The sequence below is a fragment of the Delphinus delphis genome, chromosome 5 (genome assembly GCF_949987515.2).
Source record: "Delphinus delphis chromosome 5, mDelDel1.2, whole genome shotgun sequence".
Classification (NCBI taxonomy): domain Eukaryota; kingdom Metazoa; phylum Chordata; class Mammalia; order Artiodactyla; family Delphinidae; genus Delphinus; species Delphinus delphis.
This window is the reverse complement of record NC_082687.1, coordinates 115,087,398-115,103,481: the sequence shown is the minus strand read 5'-3', so window position 1 is coordinate 115,103,481 and position 16,084 is coordinate 115,087,398.

Genomic DNA, 16,084 nt, shown 5'->3' with positions numbered 1-16,084 from the left:
AAAGAGGAACCCCTTTCTGTTGAGAAAATGTTCTGCTACCCAGTCAAAATTTATACTGTAAGTCTTTCTCCTAGCCTTTTCTAAAGGAACTTGAAGTTATTTACCAGGGTGTCTTAGCAATGAAGATGGTAAAATAATGAAAATTTTTATTGATTACTTCACACTAGCCCTGACATGACATTAATTCTGCAGAATCGAAATGCCACAATAGTTAACCACTCCCATAGGCATTTTATATGGTCAAGGAATTAAATGGAGCTTTGTCTTGATTCTATCACTCTATTAGTACAATAAGTCTTCCTCAGGGCATTACAGAGATTCATGCTACCATCAAGGACTTTAAAGATTCAGGGGTAGTCATGACTATCACATCAGCATTTAATGTATATTTGGCTTGTGTAGAAAGAAGACTGGTCTTGAGAGATGGCTATGAGCTATTACAATTTATTCATATGGTGACTCCAGTTACAGCTACAGTTCTAGAAAGCAATTCAACAAAGACCCTCACATACTGGTATTCAACTATGGAACTGGTAAGTGGTTTCCCTTTATATGAAGCCCTACCAGAAGTCATTTACTTTTACTTGGCAAACAGCAGAACATCTCCACAGTCAGTTTTGATCTACACCAAGTAAAGGTCTACAAAGATCTCAACCATCCTGATGTTCCACAGAACATCACACTAGCACTTCACAGAGCAACAGTCTTGCCTATAATACTGATGACATTAAGATAATTGGACTTGACGAGTAAAACCTTGCAAATATTTTAAATGCCTTATCATGACTAGAAAGTAGAAGATAAATGCCAGAAAATTCAGAGGACTGTTACCTCGGTGAAGCTTCTGGGGTTCCAGGAGTCTGGAGCATGATGAGACACAATAAGCTGGTGCAAAATTTTGGTGAAAATGTTTAGATGTTGATGGCAAAAATACACTACATTTGAGTGTACTACTCTGACCCATTTACTAAGTAAGCCATAACACTTCCACTTGTGAGTGGAGCCCACAGCAGGAAAAGTCTCTGCAGCAATACCACGATGCCATAAGCAGAATTACACATGGGCTTTTGATCAAGCTAATCCAGATTCACTCAAATTGTCTGTAGAAAATATAAATTTTTATGAAGCTTCAGGAAAATCCTAATACAAATATCACAGTGCAGATCTCAGATTTGGGAGAAAAAAACATGCTCTCTTCTTTGGATAATTGTTTGATTTTCAAGCAACAGCTTCTGGTTTGCTCTTAGATTCAGGTAGAAGTTGAATGCTTAACCATGAATACCTATGAACTCGTGAGGAATTCCTAATAGTCTGTTGACCTAGAAGGAAAAAAATAATTGTGCCTGAGGTGAAAGACTTATACGCTGAGAACTATAAAACATTAATAAAGGAAATTGAAGATGATTCAAAGAAATGGAAAGGCATCCAGTGCTCTTGGATTGGAAGAATTAATATTGTTAAAATGGCCACACTACCCAAAGCAATCTGCAGATTTAATGTGATCCCTATCAAATTACCCATGACACTTTTCAGAGAACTAGAACAAATAATTCTAAAACTCATATGGAACCATAAAAGACCCAGGACTGCCAAAGAAATCCTGAAGAAAAGAACAAAGCAGGAGGCATAACCCTCCCAGACTTCAGACAACACTATAAAGTTATAGTAATCAAAACAGAGTGGTTTTGACACAAAACAGACATATGGATCAATGGAACAGAACAGAGAGCCCAGAAGTAAACCCACACACCTATGGTCAATTAATCTTTGACAAGGAGGCAAGAATATACAATGGGAAAAAGACAGTCTCTTCAGCAAGTGGTTTTGGGAAAGTTGGACAGCTGCATGTAAATCAATGAGGTTAGAACACACCCTCTCACCACATACAAAAATAAACTCAAAATGGCTTAAAGACTTAAACATAAGAGATGACACCTTAAAACTCTTAGAAGAGATCAAAAACATTCTGTGACATAAATCAGAAACATATATCTTAGGTCAGTCACCCAAGACAATAGAAATAAAAACAAAAATCTACAAATGGGACCTAATCAGACTTACAAGCTTTTGAAGAGCAAAGGAAACCATAAATAAAACAAAAAGAAAACCTACAGAATGGGAGAAAATATTTGCAAACTATGCAGCTGACAAGGGCTTAATTTCCAAAATATACAAACAGCTCATACAACTCAACAACAAAAAAGCAAACAACTCAATCAAAAATGGGCAGAAGACCTAAATAGACATTTCTTCAAAGAAGAAATAAAAATGGCCAATAGGCACATGAAAAGATACTCAACATTGCTAATAGAGAAATGCAATTCAAAACTACAATGAGGTACCATTTCACATGGGTCAGAATGGCAATCATTAAAAACTCTACAAATAAATGCTGGAGAGGATGTGGAGAAAAGGGAAGCTTCCTACATTGTTGGTGGGAATGCAAGTTGATACAGCCACTATGGAAAATGGGTATAGAGGTTCCTCAGAAAACTAAAAATAGAATTAACATATGATCCAGCAATCCCACTCCTGGGCATATATCCAGAGAAAACTCTAATCCAAAAAGATACATGCACCCCTATGTTCACAGCAGCAGTATTCACAATAGTCAAGACATGGAAACAATCTAAATGTCCATTGACAGATGAATGGATAAAAAAGATGTGGTACATATACACAATGGAATACTATTCAGCCATAAAAAAGAAAGAATGTCATGTGCAGCAACATGGATGCAAATAGAGATTATCATACTAAGTGAAGTAAGTCAGAAAGAGAAAGACAAATACCACATGATATCACTTATATGTGGAATCTAAAATATGACACAAATGAACCTGTCTATAAAACAGAAACAGACTCCGGGACATAAACAGACTTGTGGTTGTCAAGGGGTAAGGGGTTGGGGAGAGATGGAGTGGGAGGTTGGAGTTAGCAGATGTAAGCTCTTATATATGGAATGGATAAACATCAAGGTCCTACTGTATAGCACAGGGAACTATATTCAGTACCCTATGATAAACCATAATGGAAAAGAATATAAAAAAGAATGTATATATATGTATAAATGAATCTCTTTGTTGTATAGCAGAAATTAACACAACAATTGTAAATAAACTACTTCAATTAAAAATAAACAAACACCCCCAAAACCAAAGGTGTTAAAAAATAAGAACAATAATTGTGCCTGGTTTACAGACATTAAAAATAAAATGACCAGGACCAAAATTTCAAATGAATTGATTTTATTTAAAGATCTTGAATAACTTGATAATTACAATAAGCATATTTTATTATACATAACAAACCCCTTTTAACCATATCTGAGTTTATGTTAATGAAATGACTTCTGGAAGCCCCTAAGGATGAGGGCTGTTGCAAGCACAACCAACCACATGTTTAGAGGGGTAAAACGTTCAGTCCCACCCCTCCCCCCATCTCTGGAGAGTGCAAAAGAGCTGGATATTGAGTCCAATCACTAATAACCAATAATTTAATCAACTGTGGCTATATCTTGTAGTCTCCATAAAAAAACCCAGCAGGACAGGTTGGAGAGCTCCTGGGTTGGTGAACACGTGAAGGTGCAGGGGGAGGTCATGGGACCTCCAAGCCCCTTTCCACATATGTTACCCCATGCATCTCTTCCATCTGGCTGTTCTTGAGTTTTATACTTTTATCATAAACCAGTAACTTAGTAAGTAAACTCTTTCTCTTAAGTACTGGGTTCTGTGAGACACTCTAGCAAATTAATTGAACCAAGGGGAGAGTGGTGGGAACCTCTGATTTAGAGTCAGCTGCTCAGAAGCACAGATAACAACCTGGTCTTGCAACTGGCTTCTGAAGTGGGGGGAATGGGGTGATTGAGCCCTTAACCTTTAGGATCTGATGCTAACTCCAGGTAGATAGTGTCATAACTGAATTGAATTGCAGGACACCCAACTGGTGTCTCAGAATTGCTTGCTGTGAGGAAAAGCCCCTAGATATTTGACCACCAGAAGTGATGTACTGAGAGTAAAGGAGACACATAAGACTTTTCTTTCCAGGACACAACCATGTTAAGTTTCCCAGCTCTCTTGCAGTTATGTAGAACCAACTGAGTTCTAGCCAGCGAAGTGAACAGACCTAAAATGTACCACCTCCATCTCACTCCATCCTCTTCACTCTTTTCCTCCCCTCACCATCTCCCAGCCAGATGCAGCAAAATCCTAATAGCCCAAGGGCAAGAAAGGATCCCAGATACCTGTGTTGCCCTGGAGGTGGCCCACTACATACCCAATGGTACCATGCTGTGAATGAAAAAGAGAGTCTTATATGTTTAATGAATGGGATTTTAGAATTGTTTAAAATAGTCAGGGTTAATTTCTTTTCCTCAATACATTTTTTAAATGCAGACATATTCCTGCCCTCTGGGAAGAATATACATCTGACTCACTTTGTTTTATTCTATTCCCACTCTTGCCTTATCCCGAATAACTTGTTTCCTCACAATTTCTTAATCTTTTCTATAGCAGTAACTTTCACTTTATTTTTCTTCAGCAAACAACACCTGAGGCCACAGTCAGGATTTATTATCTCCCTGAACTGAACTACATTCTAAGCCATTAATTTGAAATCTATCTGATAACAAACTTATCTCTGCTAAATATATTTTTTCATTCACTTCAGCTTTTAAATTCCTCCATATATTTTTAGATTATCGTTTGCTTCTTGGCTTTATTTTCTAAACTAAATTCGTCATCATGACTGGACTTTCAGGTCACACTCTCTTCAATTCCCTTCTCCTGCTCTTTGCTGCTTTCATATAAATACACTCCCAAACTGGATCTCTATAATCAAAAGCTTTTTCCCCATCCTGAGCTTTGCTGTAGAAAACTATATAACTCTGCCAGATGGGGCAGATTTATGGTTTCCAATTTCTGTTGGGTCCTCAAAATTGCTTGGCAATTCCATCTCTTGTCCACTCAAATGGCTCTTGATTTGATGGCTCTGTCCTATATGATGGTGTGAGCAAGCTCTCTCCTTCAGTGTCCTCTAAGATGCGTTCTTCACATATATGCATTTGTCAATTTATAAACTGCAGTCCTGGGACTCCCCTGGTGGTCCAGTGGTTAAGACTCTGCCTTCCAATGCAGAGGGCGCGGGTTCAATCTCTGATCAGAGAACTAAGATCCCACATGCCACGAGATGTGGCCAAAAAAAAAAAAAAATCCAAAAGAAAAGAAACAACTGTAGTCCTCAAGTTGTGTTACTCTGGTATTACTCTCTTATTTCAGCTTCCACCTGCCCACACCTGCTTCCCTGGTTTATAAAGTTTCACCATACAACTACTTGCCATCCTGAAATGCCACCAGGGGAGCTATCTCCCAATTTTCTGAGGACTTCTCCTCCTTGGAGGGTCAGAATGATGCTGAGTTTTCAGTGGAGGAGAAGGGCTTCTTGCCAATCTGTTGCCACATGGAGTTACCTGAACACCCTGTCTAGAGACTCATACAGTCTTCCCATAAAACTTAGAGTTTGGGGCCCTCATTTCTCAATCTAAGATGCTCAAATTTAATCCATGGTGAGACAAAGGAAACAGACACATCAACCATCTTTTTTCTCCTTTTTCCCCAAATGCTTTCTTCAACCAAAATCTTTTTTCTATTACTGGGTATAAAGCAGACAATTTCTTGAATTTTACTGAAGGCAAAGATTATATGGGTCTGTAAACAAGTATTAATAGAGGAGGCATGCTGTCTAATCCACACTAGGAGTGATAGCATATGCTCTGTTATACTTGTCTACATTAATCACTCTCTACTTTCCTCTTAATTTAGTTTATGAATGTAGAACACTCCATCTAAGCCTTCTTAATTTTTGATGCCCACACCTATTCTGCTAACTATAGGCTAAAATTATTGCCTTTAATCTCACAAGAGAAAAATAATTCCTCCATTCATTTATTCAACAAACACTTCATCACTCATTCGACATGTAATGAAACATCATGTCGAAATAAATACTTTCAAAGCTCATCTTTTGTATCCAAGGAATAAATAGTTAAAAAATATGTAGTTAAAAATTAATTTAAGCAAAATGTTAAAATTGCTGTAATAAAAGTCTCCGTAATATATTGTAATGTCACATGGAGGGAGGGAGCAATTTGATTTGGAATGTAAAACAAAGACTTCTTCAAAGAAATGATGTTAGTAGGATGTGACTATATAAGGAGTGACTACCTCTCCTCTAAAGGGTTATTGGAAGCATCAAAATAATACCTGTAGAATGATTTTGTCACGTGAGAAACAGTAAATATACATTTTTAACATACAGATGTGTATATGTAAGTTTATGTGTTACCATAATAAGACGTTTGTTCTTGGCCTCATTTTCACTGAAAAAAAAAATTGTGTCCATCTGTTCTCACTACTATGGATTATCCAAGCAAATCTGTGAGTGGCTATCTTTTATTTAAGTTTTGCTATATACCTATTTTGACATTCTATCCAAGGTCTGATTCTCTTCCTCTTCTTGACTTTAAATTTTAATAATTTACTTTACTTGCGAATATTTACAGAGCAATTATTTGTGTGAAAATACTATGCTGTAGATTATGGATGAGCATGCCAAAGGGGATTATATTGAGGATTAAGGTTTGATCTTGGCCCTCAAACTAGTTTCCTCAGAGAATAAGGAAATAGTAACTGAGTATGATACAGATCACCCTCTGTTTTCAGACATGGAGCATGAATGTGTATAGCTTCCTATTTTTTTCTTTTACTCTTAAATACACATTTTAAAAGTTATATCTCAGTCGAAAGGTAATAATTTTTCCTGTTTGGGGAGTGTATTTAAGGTCACATACAGGTGAAATCTCTTAAAACCCATTACACCGGTATGAACTTTTTTAAAAAAAATTATTGAAGTACGACTGACATGAAAAAGCTATACAAATTTAATGTATACAAATTGCTGAGTTTGAGGAATGAAACCATCACCATCACAGGGGATGAAAAATAATTTTCCCTCTACCCTCTGAGTTCTTAGCTGAGACCTCTGTAATAAAAGAGATTAACAAGAGAAAAACAAAAAGCAGTTTATTAACATGTATGCCTCATGTATGTGCATGTATGTGTGGGAGATATCCAGGGGAAAATGAGTAATTCAAAGAGGCAGCTTAGAATCAGGATTAAATAACATTTTCACAGGGAAAGGGGAGAGAAGATGAGGCAGCTTAGAGGAGAGTAAAAGAGTTTTTAGGAAAGATGAATGGACCCTCAGAAGAATAAATGGGAGGTATGATTGTTTGTGACAAAGTTTGAATGGCTGTGGTGTCCACTTCTAGTCTCCTCTCCTGTGATAAGAGTAAATCTTCCCTGGTTGACGAAACTCCCAGGGAGGAGATGTATGACAACTGCGTTCTTTTAGAGGATCTGTCTTTAGGCTGATAAGGAGGGTTCAGTGAAAGCTCTCCTTGCATTTGATGTCTTTCAAGTACCTACAGCTCAAAATAATCAATCTCCTAAAGCAGCATGTTTTGGGTTGGCATGTCCTAAACTCCTACAGTCATATTTTGGGGTGGTACATTCTGCTACCCTTCGCTACAATCAAGGCCATAAATATATCCAGCACCTCACAAAGTTTCCTCCTGCCCTTCTTTTATTATTATCATTATATTTTTGTGTGTGGTAAGACACTTAACAAAAGATTGCCTCCTAGCAAGTTTTAAGTATACAATACAGTATTGTTAGCTACAGGCTCTATGCTGTAGAGCAGATCTCGAGAACTTATTTATCTTGCCTAACTGAAACTTTGCACCCTTTGACCATCATCTCATTTCTCTCTCTCCAAGCCCCCCAACAACAAACATTCTACTCTCTGCTTCTATGAGTATTACTATTTTAGATTCCACATACAAGTGAGATGATGCAGTATTTGTCTTTCTGTGTCTGGTTTATTTTCCACCTAGTATATCATCCGCCGAGTTCATTCACGTTGTTGCAAATTGCATGATTTCCTTCTTTTTTTTTAAGTTTGAATGATATTCCATTGTATATATATACCAAATTTTCTTTATTCATTCGTCCATTGATAGATTTTTAGTTTGTTTCTGTATCTTGGCTATTGTGAGTAACTAATGGTGCAATGAACATAAGAGTGCAGGTATCTCTTTGAGATCCTGATGATAATTCCTTTGGATATAGGCCCAGAAATGGGATTGCTGAATCACACAGCAGTGCTATTTTTTATTTTTTGAGGACCCTCCATACTGTGTTCCAAAATGGCTGTGCCAATTCGTATCCCCTCCAACAGTGCACCAGAGTTCCCTACGGTCCACATCCTCACCAACATTTATCTTTTTAAATTTTTAATAATAGCAATTCTAAGAGGTCTGAGTGATATCTCACTGTTGTTTTGGTTTGCATTTCTCTGATGATTAGTAATGGTGACCACATTTTCATAAACCTATGGCCATTTGTATCTCTTCTTTAAAGAAATGTCTATTCAATTGCTCATTTTTTAATGTGGTTATTTTTTTCTTATTGAGTTACAGGAGTTTCTTAAATATTTTGGATATTAACTCATTATTGGACATATGATTTGCAAATATTTTCTCCCATTCCTTAGGAAATGTGTTATTTCCTTAGTTTATTTTTGTTTTTGTTGCCTGTGCTTTTGGTGTCCTATAAAAAAATTCATTGCCAAGACCAATGTAAAACTATTTTTCCTTATTTTTTCTTCTAGGAGTTTTACAATTTAAGGTCTTATATTTAGGTCTTTAATTTATTTTAAGTTGATTTTTGTATATGGTATAAGATAAGGGTCCAATTTCATTCTTTCGTATATGGATATCCAGTTTTTCCAACAGTATTTACTGAAGAAGATATCTTTTCTGCATTTTGTATCCTTGGCACCTTTGTTAAAGATCAGTTGACTGTACGTGTGTGGGTTTATTTGGGGGTTATTCATTCTGTTCCATTGGTCTATGTGTTTGTTTATATGCCAGTACTATACTGCTTTGATTACTATAGGTTTGTAATACAAATAGAAATCAGAAAATGTGATGCCTCCAGCTTTTTTCTTCTTTCACAAGATTGCTTTGGCTGTTTTGAGTCATTGTGGTTCCATATGATTTTTAGGATTATTTTTCCTACCTTTGTGAAAAATGCTATTGGAATTTTGCCAGGGATTTTATTAAATCTGTATAGCACTTTGGATACTATGGACATTTTAACAATATTAATTCCTCCAATCCATGAACACACACTATTTTTCCATTCACTTGTGTCTTCTTCAATTTCTTTCCTTAATGTCTTGTAGTTATCAGTGTACAAGTCTTTTACCTCCTTGGTTAAATTAATTCCTAAGCATTTTATTCTTTTTGATGTTACTGTAAAAATGATTGTTTTCTTAATTTCTTTCTGGATAGTTTATTGTTAGTGTATAGAAATGCAACTGATACTTGAATGTTGCTTTTGTATCCTGAAACTTCACTGAAATTAATATTATGGAAGGAAAGAAAATAATAGAACTGCATTTGGTAAAAGATGCTGATAGATGGAAAAATTTCCAGTGACACTACCAAGGTCTCAGCTCTCAACTTTTCCTCCCTGACCCCTTGCTAAACCCAAATTGGCCAACCAATGGCCATTCACTCACTTATTCAACAAATATTCAATTATTCATCATGGCTTAATTACAGCCCCAGTCTTAATTATGCTGCATCCAGTCTTGTGATTAACACAACCTCAGTTTCTACATACCGTCCAAGAATTTCAACAGTGAACACTTTTCAGAACTAAGCCATACCAAACTGTAGTGTCCTTCTCCAATCTATACTTTTAACCTTCCTGCTCTCACAGAGGAGCCTTTTTTAGCTGTTCTCACATTGCAAAGATATAATAAAAATTATATTATAAAATTATATAAAAATTATTATAATAAAAATGGCTTTGGTTGTTTTTCTCCTTCCACAACTCTAATTTTAGCACATTTTCTGAAAACATAACTAATTTGGAATTAATGGAATTTTTCTTTTTAATTTCCTAACAAAATGTAATATTGAAAAACAGTATACTGAAAAACAGAACAGTAATTCCTTGGTATCCATGGGGGACTGGTTACACTCCCCCCTCAAATTTCCCCCCAAGGCCTCCATACCAAACCCCGGAATGTGTACCTTTCTTAGTCAGTTCTGTGTTCGTGATTCAACCAACTGTGACAAGATCTGCAGTTGGCTGAATCTCTGGTTGCCAAATGGCTGATTTGGAGGGCCAGGGCATCCACTGTATATTGAAAATTGCTATTTTATTCAATTTGACACTTCTAGATTATGCCAGTGCCTTATTTGATTGAGTAGATAACATAGTGACACTATATTTACTCTTACTTATTAAATATGTTTAATTAAGAATTTATTTATGTGCTTGTTGTTCTGTAAAATCAAATATAATGCTACTTCTATTTCTCTAAATAATCTTCATGAGCAAAATAAGATTTTCCTTCTTAAGAAAACTAATACAATGCTTTTGTGATATATTTATGATTCCTGTTCACTAATGTGTTACAACAGTCGTGCACATGCACACACTCACACATACTTTCATCTACGCTGGTAAACAATTATAGAAATAGGAATTCTGTATTTACAGCAATTTCCTTCTTGATTTTAACTAGTTATTATTTTCTGTAGTGATGAGACAAAGCAATAGTAAACCAGTCACAATACATTATTTTTAAACCTGTCAAGATTCATGGATATAGAGCCATAATATATTTCTCACAAAAATTCTGCCTTTTGGATATCAGGAGATTTTTTCGGTTCAGGTAAGATAACACTGATTTTGTAATAGCAGTGTGTGCGTTCGTGTGTGTGTGCATTTGTGTGTGTGTGAATCTATGTTAAAATACCTTTAAACTTAAATGTCAAATTCAGCTTAGCACTGGAAGTGCAGTCTATGCTTGTTTGAGTGGCTGTCTGCTTGTCTCTTGTCCTGTCCATTTGCCAGCTGCTGTGTAGTGACTATTTTAGGCCAAAGGGTCACAGAACTCCATATCAAAAATGGCTCCATAAAAGTGGAAGAAAATGTGAGACAATCTATTAATTTTTTTGGTGATTGGATTTTACACTTTGAATTATTTAAGGATATTTTTGCCACTTTCCTTACTGATGAATCAATAAATCAGAAATCCATTCAGGGTTAGGCTTGAAAAGAGAAATTGAAATCCATCAGGGTAGTCATTTCCATACAAAGCTGTATATTTTAGCCTTGTGCTATAGTTGTACTGGAAGTGTTTGTTCTGTTATTTGCAAAAGCAAATTTTTATTTTCATGTATTTTTTGTTTTGGAATTTTCTCATTGACTATCCATTTAGATAAAATTTTATGTACGTTTGTATGTATCTATCATCTATCTATTTCTAGCCAGAAAGGATTTGATGATTAGGATTCTTGGACTCGATTTTCAGGTGATGAGAAAGGTCTAAGATTCATTCACCGAAGCAGATCCTCCAGGATTGTTGAGGACATCAGGTGGTGTCAGCAGCTGCATCCAGCAGTAGTGTCAGCATCTAGTTGCTCCAGCTGTGTCCACTGTGACACTGTAACCTGACTGCTCCTTGCATTATAATCTTGGTGCAGTAGTGAAAGCTTAGTATCACTGTCTTTCTTTCTGTTTACCTAATTTTCTAACCTTTCTGTCAGCCTTATGAGCTAATCAGTAGCTTTCCAACATTTTCTTTCTATTTGAGTTAGAGCTTATTTCTCATGCTTGAAATGACAAAACCTGCACTTAAAAAATTTGTAACTACATTCTCAGGTGCAAGCTAAATTAAGTTGCTATATTTTCCTCCTGAAATAATTATGTTCTTTATAAAATGACTATAATTTTAGTCAGTTTCACTGTTTTATCCTTAAAGTCTATTTTGTTTGATAGTAACATAGCTATAACCACTTTTTACTTTTGTTTTGTTTAATTTAGAATTTGCATCATATAACTTTTTCCATTCTTAACATTCTTCATACCTGCGTCCTTCCGTTTTAGATGTGTCTCTTGTAAACCACATAGAGTTAGTTAATGATGCAGGTTCCAACCTTACAATAGATCCACATTCATTCCTGGTGAAGTGGGTAATGCTGTAGATCATGAACCTCTTCATATTTGAAATCCAACAGCAAGCCCTGGAGAGAAAATCATGTCAGCTGCCATCATCATAAACTGCTTTTCCCTAGTAGCAATATATGTGATCCTTGCAGCAACATTACTTAAATTATTTAATGCATGCATAATTCTCTCCATTTTATTTTTGAGTACCGGTAAATCAATTTCCCAAAGAGACACAAGAAGAAAAACAAGAGTTCAAATTCATAGCTTGTGATTTTACGATGCATTCTTTTTTAAAAGTATTATATCATTTTCATGCATAGATTGAGATTATATTAATTGTCCGGCTTCATGCAGTCTCTTTTGAATCATACATTTACTTTTTCACACTTCTGTCTTCATATGCCCTTTGATATATGATTCCAATTAACACATTTGTCTGGGAAGCAAATGCTTAAATTTGAAGGGAGGGGAGATACAGGGAGGTGACATTTTAAAGAATATCCCTAAAAAAACCCCCAGTATTCTGTGCACTAAAATGTGTGTGTGTGTGCGTGTGTGCGTGTGTGTATGTGTGTATATTTGCATACTATTCACCAGACTTTGTTCTATAGGCTTTTACATGCATTGATTCATTAAACCCCCATAGCAACCATATGAAGTAGTGATTTGTATTATTCTTATTTTGTAGGTGTGGGAACTGAGGCAGAGAGATTAAGGGTCTCTTCCAAGGCTTCACAGCTAATAGGTGGAAGAGCTGGGTTTTAACCTGAGGCTTGCTTCTTCAAAGTCTTTGCCTTTAACCACTACTCTGAATGGCTTTTTATCTCACAGGGGATTTTGAATAGAAAGTGTTTTTGTAAGATATTTGTTTGAAAAATAGATGAATGATTTTGGAGAACAAAACTGGTTTCCAAAGCATCCCTTAAGAAACAAAGACTGATTTATATTAAACTCCCTAAGTCTTTATTTTTCTAGTCTATATGTTCTAATAATATACTTATTAGACTAAAGATAGCACAATATTTATTAAATATGAATAAGCTAGTTAACATGTCTTATCTCAAGACACTATGTTTAAACCTATAGCTAACAGGAATCCTTTACCTCCCTTTTGTAATCAATAATTTTGAATATTAGAAATAAAAACAATATCATTTGTCCACAAATATGAATGCACTGGGCATTTACCATTCAACATGTAATTGTTCTGAACTCTAGGGGTATAGCAGTGACCAAAACAATCAATAAAATCTGTAATCTAAAGGGATTGCATACTAGGATCGGCACAGAGACTGTGAACAAATAAAGAGTACAATATATATCATATATTGGATGGTTGCTACTATGAAGCCAAATAAAGTAAGCAGTGTAGACGGTACTAAAGGATGGCAGTGGAGTTGAAATTTTAAGTTTGAGGTAATCAGGGAAAGAGAACATAACATTAGAAAATCAACATAAAGAGGTAAGGGATAAATGTCCATGTAATTAGAGGGAGAATTCCAGGCATCGGCACTCCCAAGGCAACATTCCTAATGTGGGCAGGTGCCTCATGTTTTCATGGGTAGTAGGAAAATTGATCAGTCATATGCAGAGGAAGTATGTGCATCTTTTCTTTCTTTCCAAGAATAGTAAATTGTAGATATAATGGACTTAAAGAATAATGAGTATTTTCATTCTTTTAAATATAAGAATACTTAAGACACAAGTTCCTTAATGCTATTATATATAAATATGGGTTTTTTTTAATGAAACATGATGAATATTTTAGGTATGTCAATTAACTGGGATTTCTCACAAAAGCTGATTGCTTAAATAGACACAAAATACATTATTTTTTACATTTTTTCCAACCATTCATATTACACTTATTTTGCACATTTTTCAAATATAGCTATTTCTTTCCATAAAATCTATTTTTCTTGTCATATAATATACATTTAAATCACCAAATCATAACAGCAAAAAGAAAAATAAATTAAAAAATGAAAACAGTTTAAGAGATTTCTGTGGTAACATTAAGCATACAAACATTTGCAATATAGGGGTCCCAGAAGGAGAAGAGAGAGAGAAGGGATTGAAAATATATTTGAGGAAATTATGGCTGAAAACTTCACAAACCTGAAAAAGGAAACATATATCAAGGTACAGAAAACACAGAGGGTCCCAAATAAGATAAACCTCTAAAAATCACACCAAGAAATATCATAAAACTTCCAAAGTTAAAAAGAGAATTCTAAAGGCAGTAAGAGAAAAATAAAGTGTCATATACAAGAGAAATCTCCATTAGGCTGTCAACTGATTTATCTGAAGAAGCATTTCAGGCTAGAAGGGAGTGGAATGACATATTCAAAGTGCTGAAAGGGAAAAACCTACAATCTAGGATACTCTACCTAGTAAGATTATTATTTAGAATCAAAGGAGAGACAACATCATATATGAACCCCACAGTAACCAAAAACCAAAAACCTATACTAGATAAACAACAACTAAAAAGAAAGGAATACAAGCATACTACTAAAGAAAATCATCAAACCACAAGAGAGGAAACAAAAAGAAGAAAAAATAAACAGAGAAAAACTACAAAAATAACTGGAAAACAAGAAATAAAATGGCAATAAGAACATACCTATCGATAATTACTTTAAATGTCAATGAACTAAATGATCCAATCAAAAGACATAGAGTGGATGATTGGATTTTAAATACCCAATACTTTCTACATGCTACTTCAAGGGAATCACTTTGGAGCTAAAGATACACAAACTAAAAGTAAGGAAATGAAAAAAGATATTTCATGTAAATGGAAATGATAAGAAAGAGGGGGTAACAATACTCATATCAGACAAGATAGCCTTTAAAAAAAGGCTGTAACAAGAGACAATGAAGGGTGTTATATAATGACAAAGGATACAAGAGATAATCAATAAAGAGGAGGAGACCAAAATTGTTAACATATATGCACCAAATATTAGGAGCACCAAAATATATAAAGCAAATACAAACAGACATAAAGAGAGAAACTGACAACACAGCAATACAATAATAGTAGGAGACTTTAACACCACACTTACATCAATGGAGAGATCATCCAGACAGAAATTAAACAAGAAAACAGTGGTTTTAAATGACACAATAGGCCAGTTGAACTCAATAGGTATCTACAGAACATTACATCCAAAAATAGAAAAATACACATTCTTTTCAAGTGCACATGAAATGTTCTCCAAGACAGAACACATGTTAGGCGACAGAACAAGTCTCAATGCATTTAAGAGGATAGAAATTTTATCAAGGACTTTTCCCAGCCAAAATGGTATGTAACTAGAAATCATTTCTAGGAAGAAAAATGGGAAAAAACAGATACATGGATACTAAACATGTTACTAAAAAAAAAAAAAAAATGGGTTAATGATGATATCAAAGAGGAAATCAGAAAATACCTTGAGAAAAATGAAAATGGAAACACAGCTTTCCAAAATGTATGGGATGTGGCAAAAGCAATTCTAGGAGGGAAGTTCATAATAATATAGGTCTCCCTCAAGAAACAAGTAAAAACTCAAATAAGCAACCTAACCTACCACTTAAAAGAATTAGGAAAAGAAGAACAAACAAATCCCATAGTAAGCAGAAGGAAGGAAATAATAAAGAACAGAGAGACAATAAATAAAATAGAGATAAAAAATAATAGAAAAGGTAAATGAACACAAGAGCTGATTTTTTGAAAAGATAAACAAAATTAATAAACCATTAGCAGGCTAACCAAGAAGGAAAGAGCGTACCAAAATAAAAAAAATATATAAGAAATGAAAGAGGAGGAATAACAACCATTACCACAGAGATACAAAAAGTTAAAAGAGAATACTATGAACAGTTATACACCAACAAAGTGAACACCCAAAAGAAATGGACAAATTTCTAGAAACATACAATCTGCCAAGAATGAATCAAGAAGAAAAAGACAATTTGAACAGACCATACACTAGTAGTGAAATTGA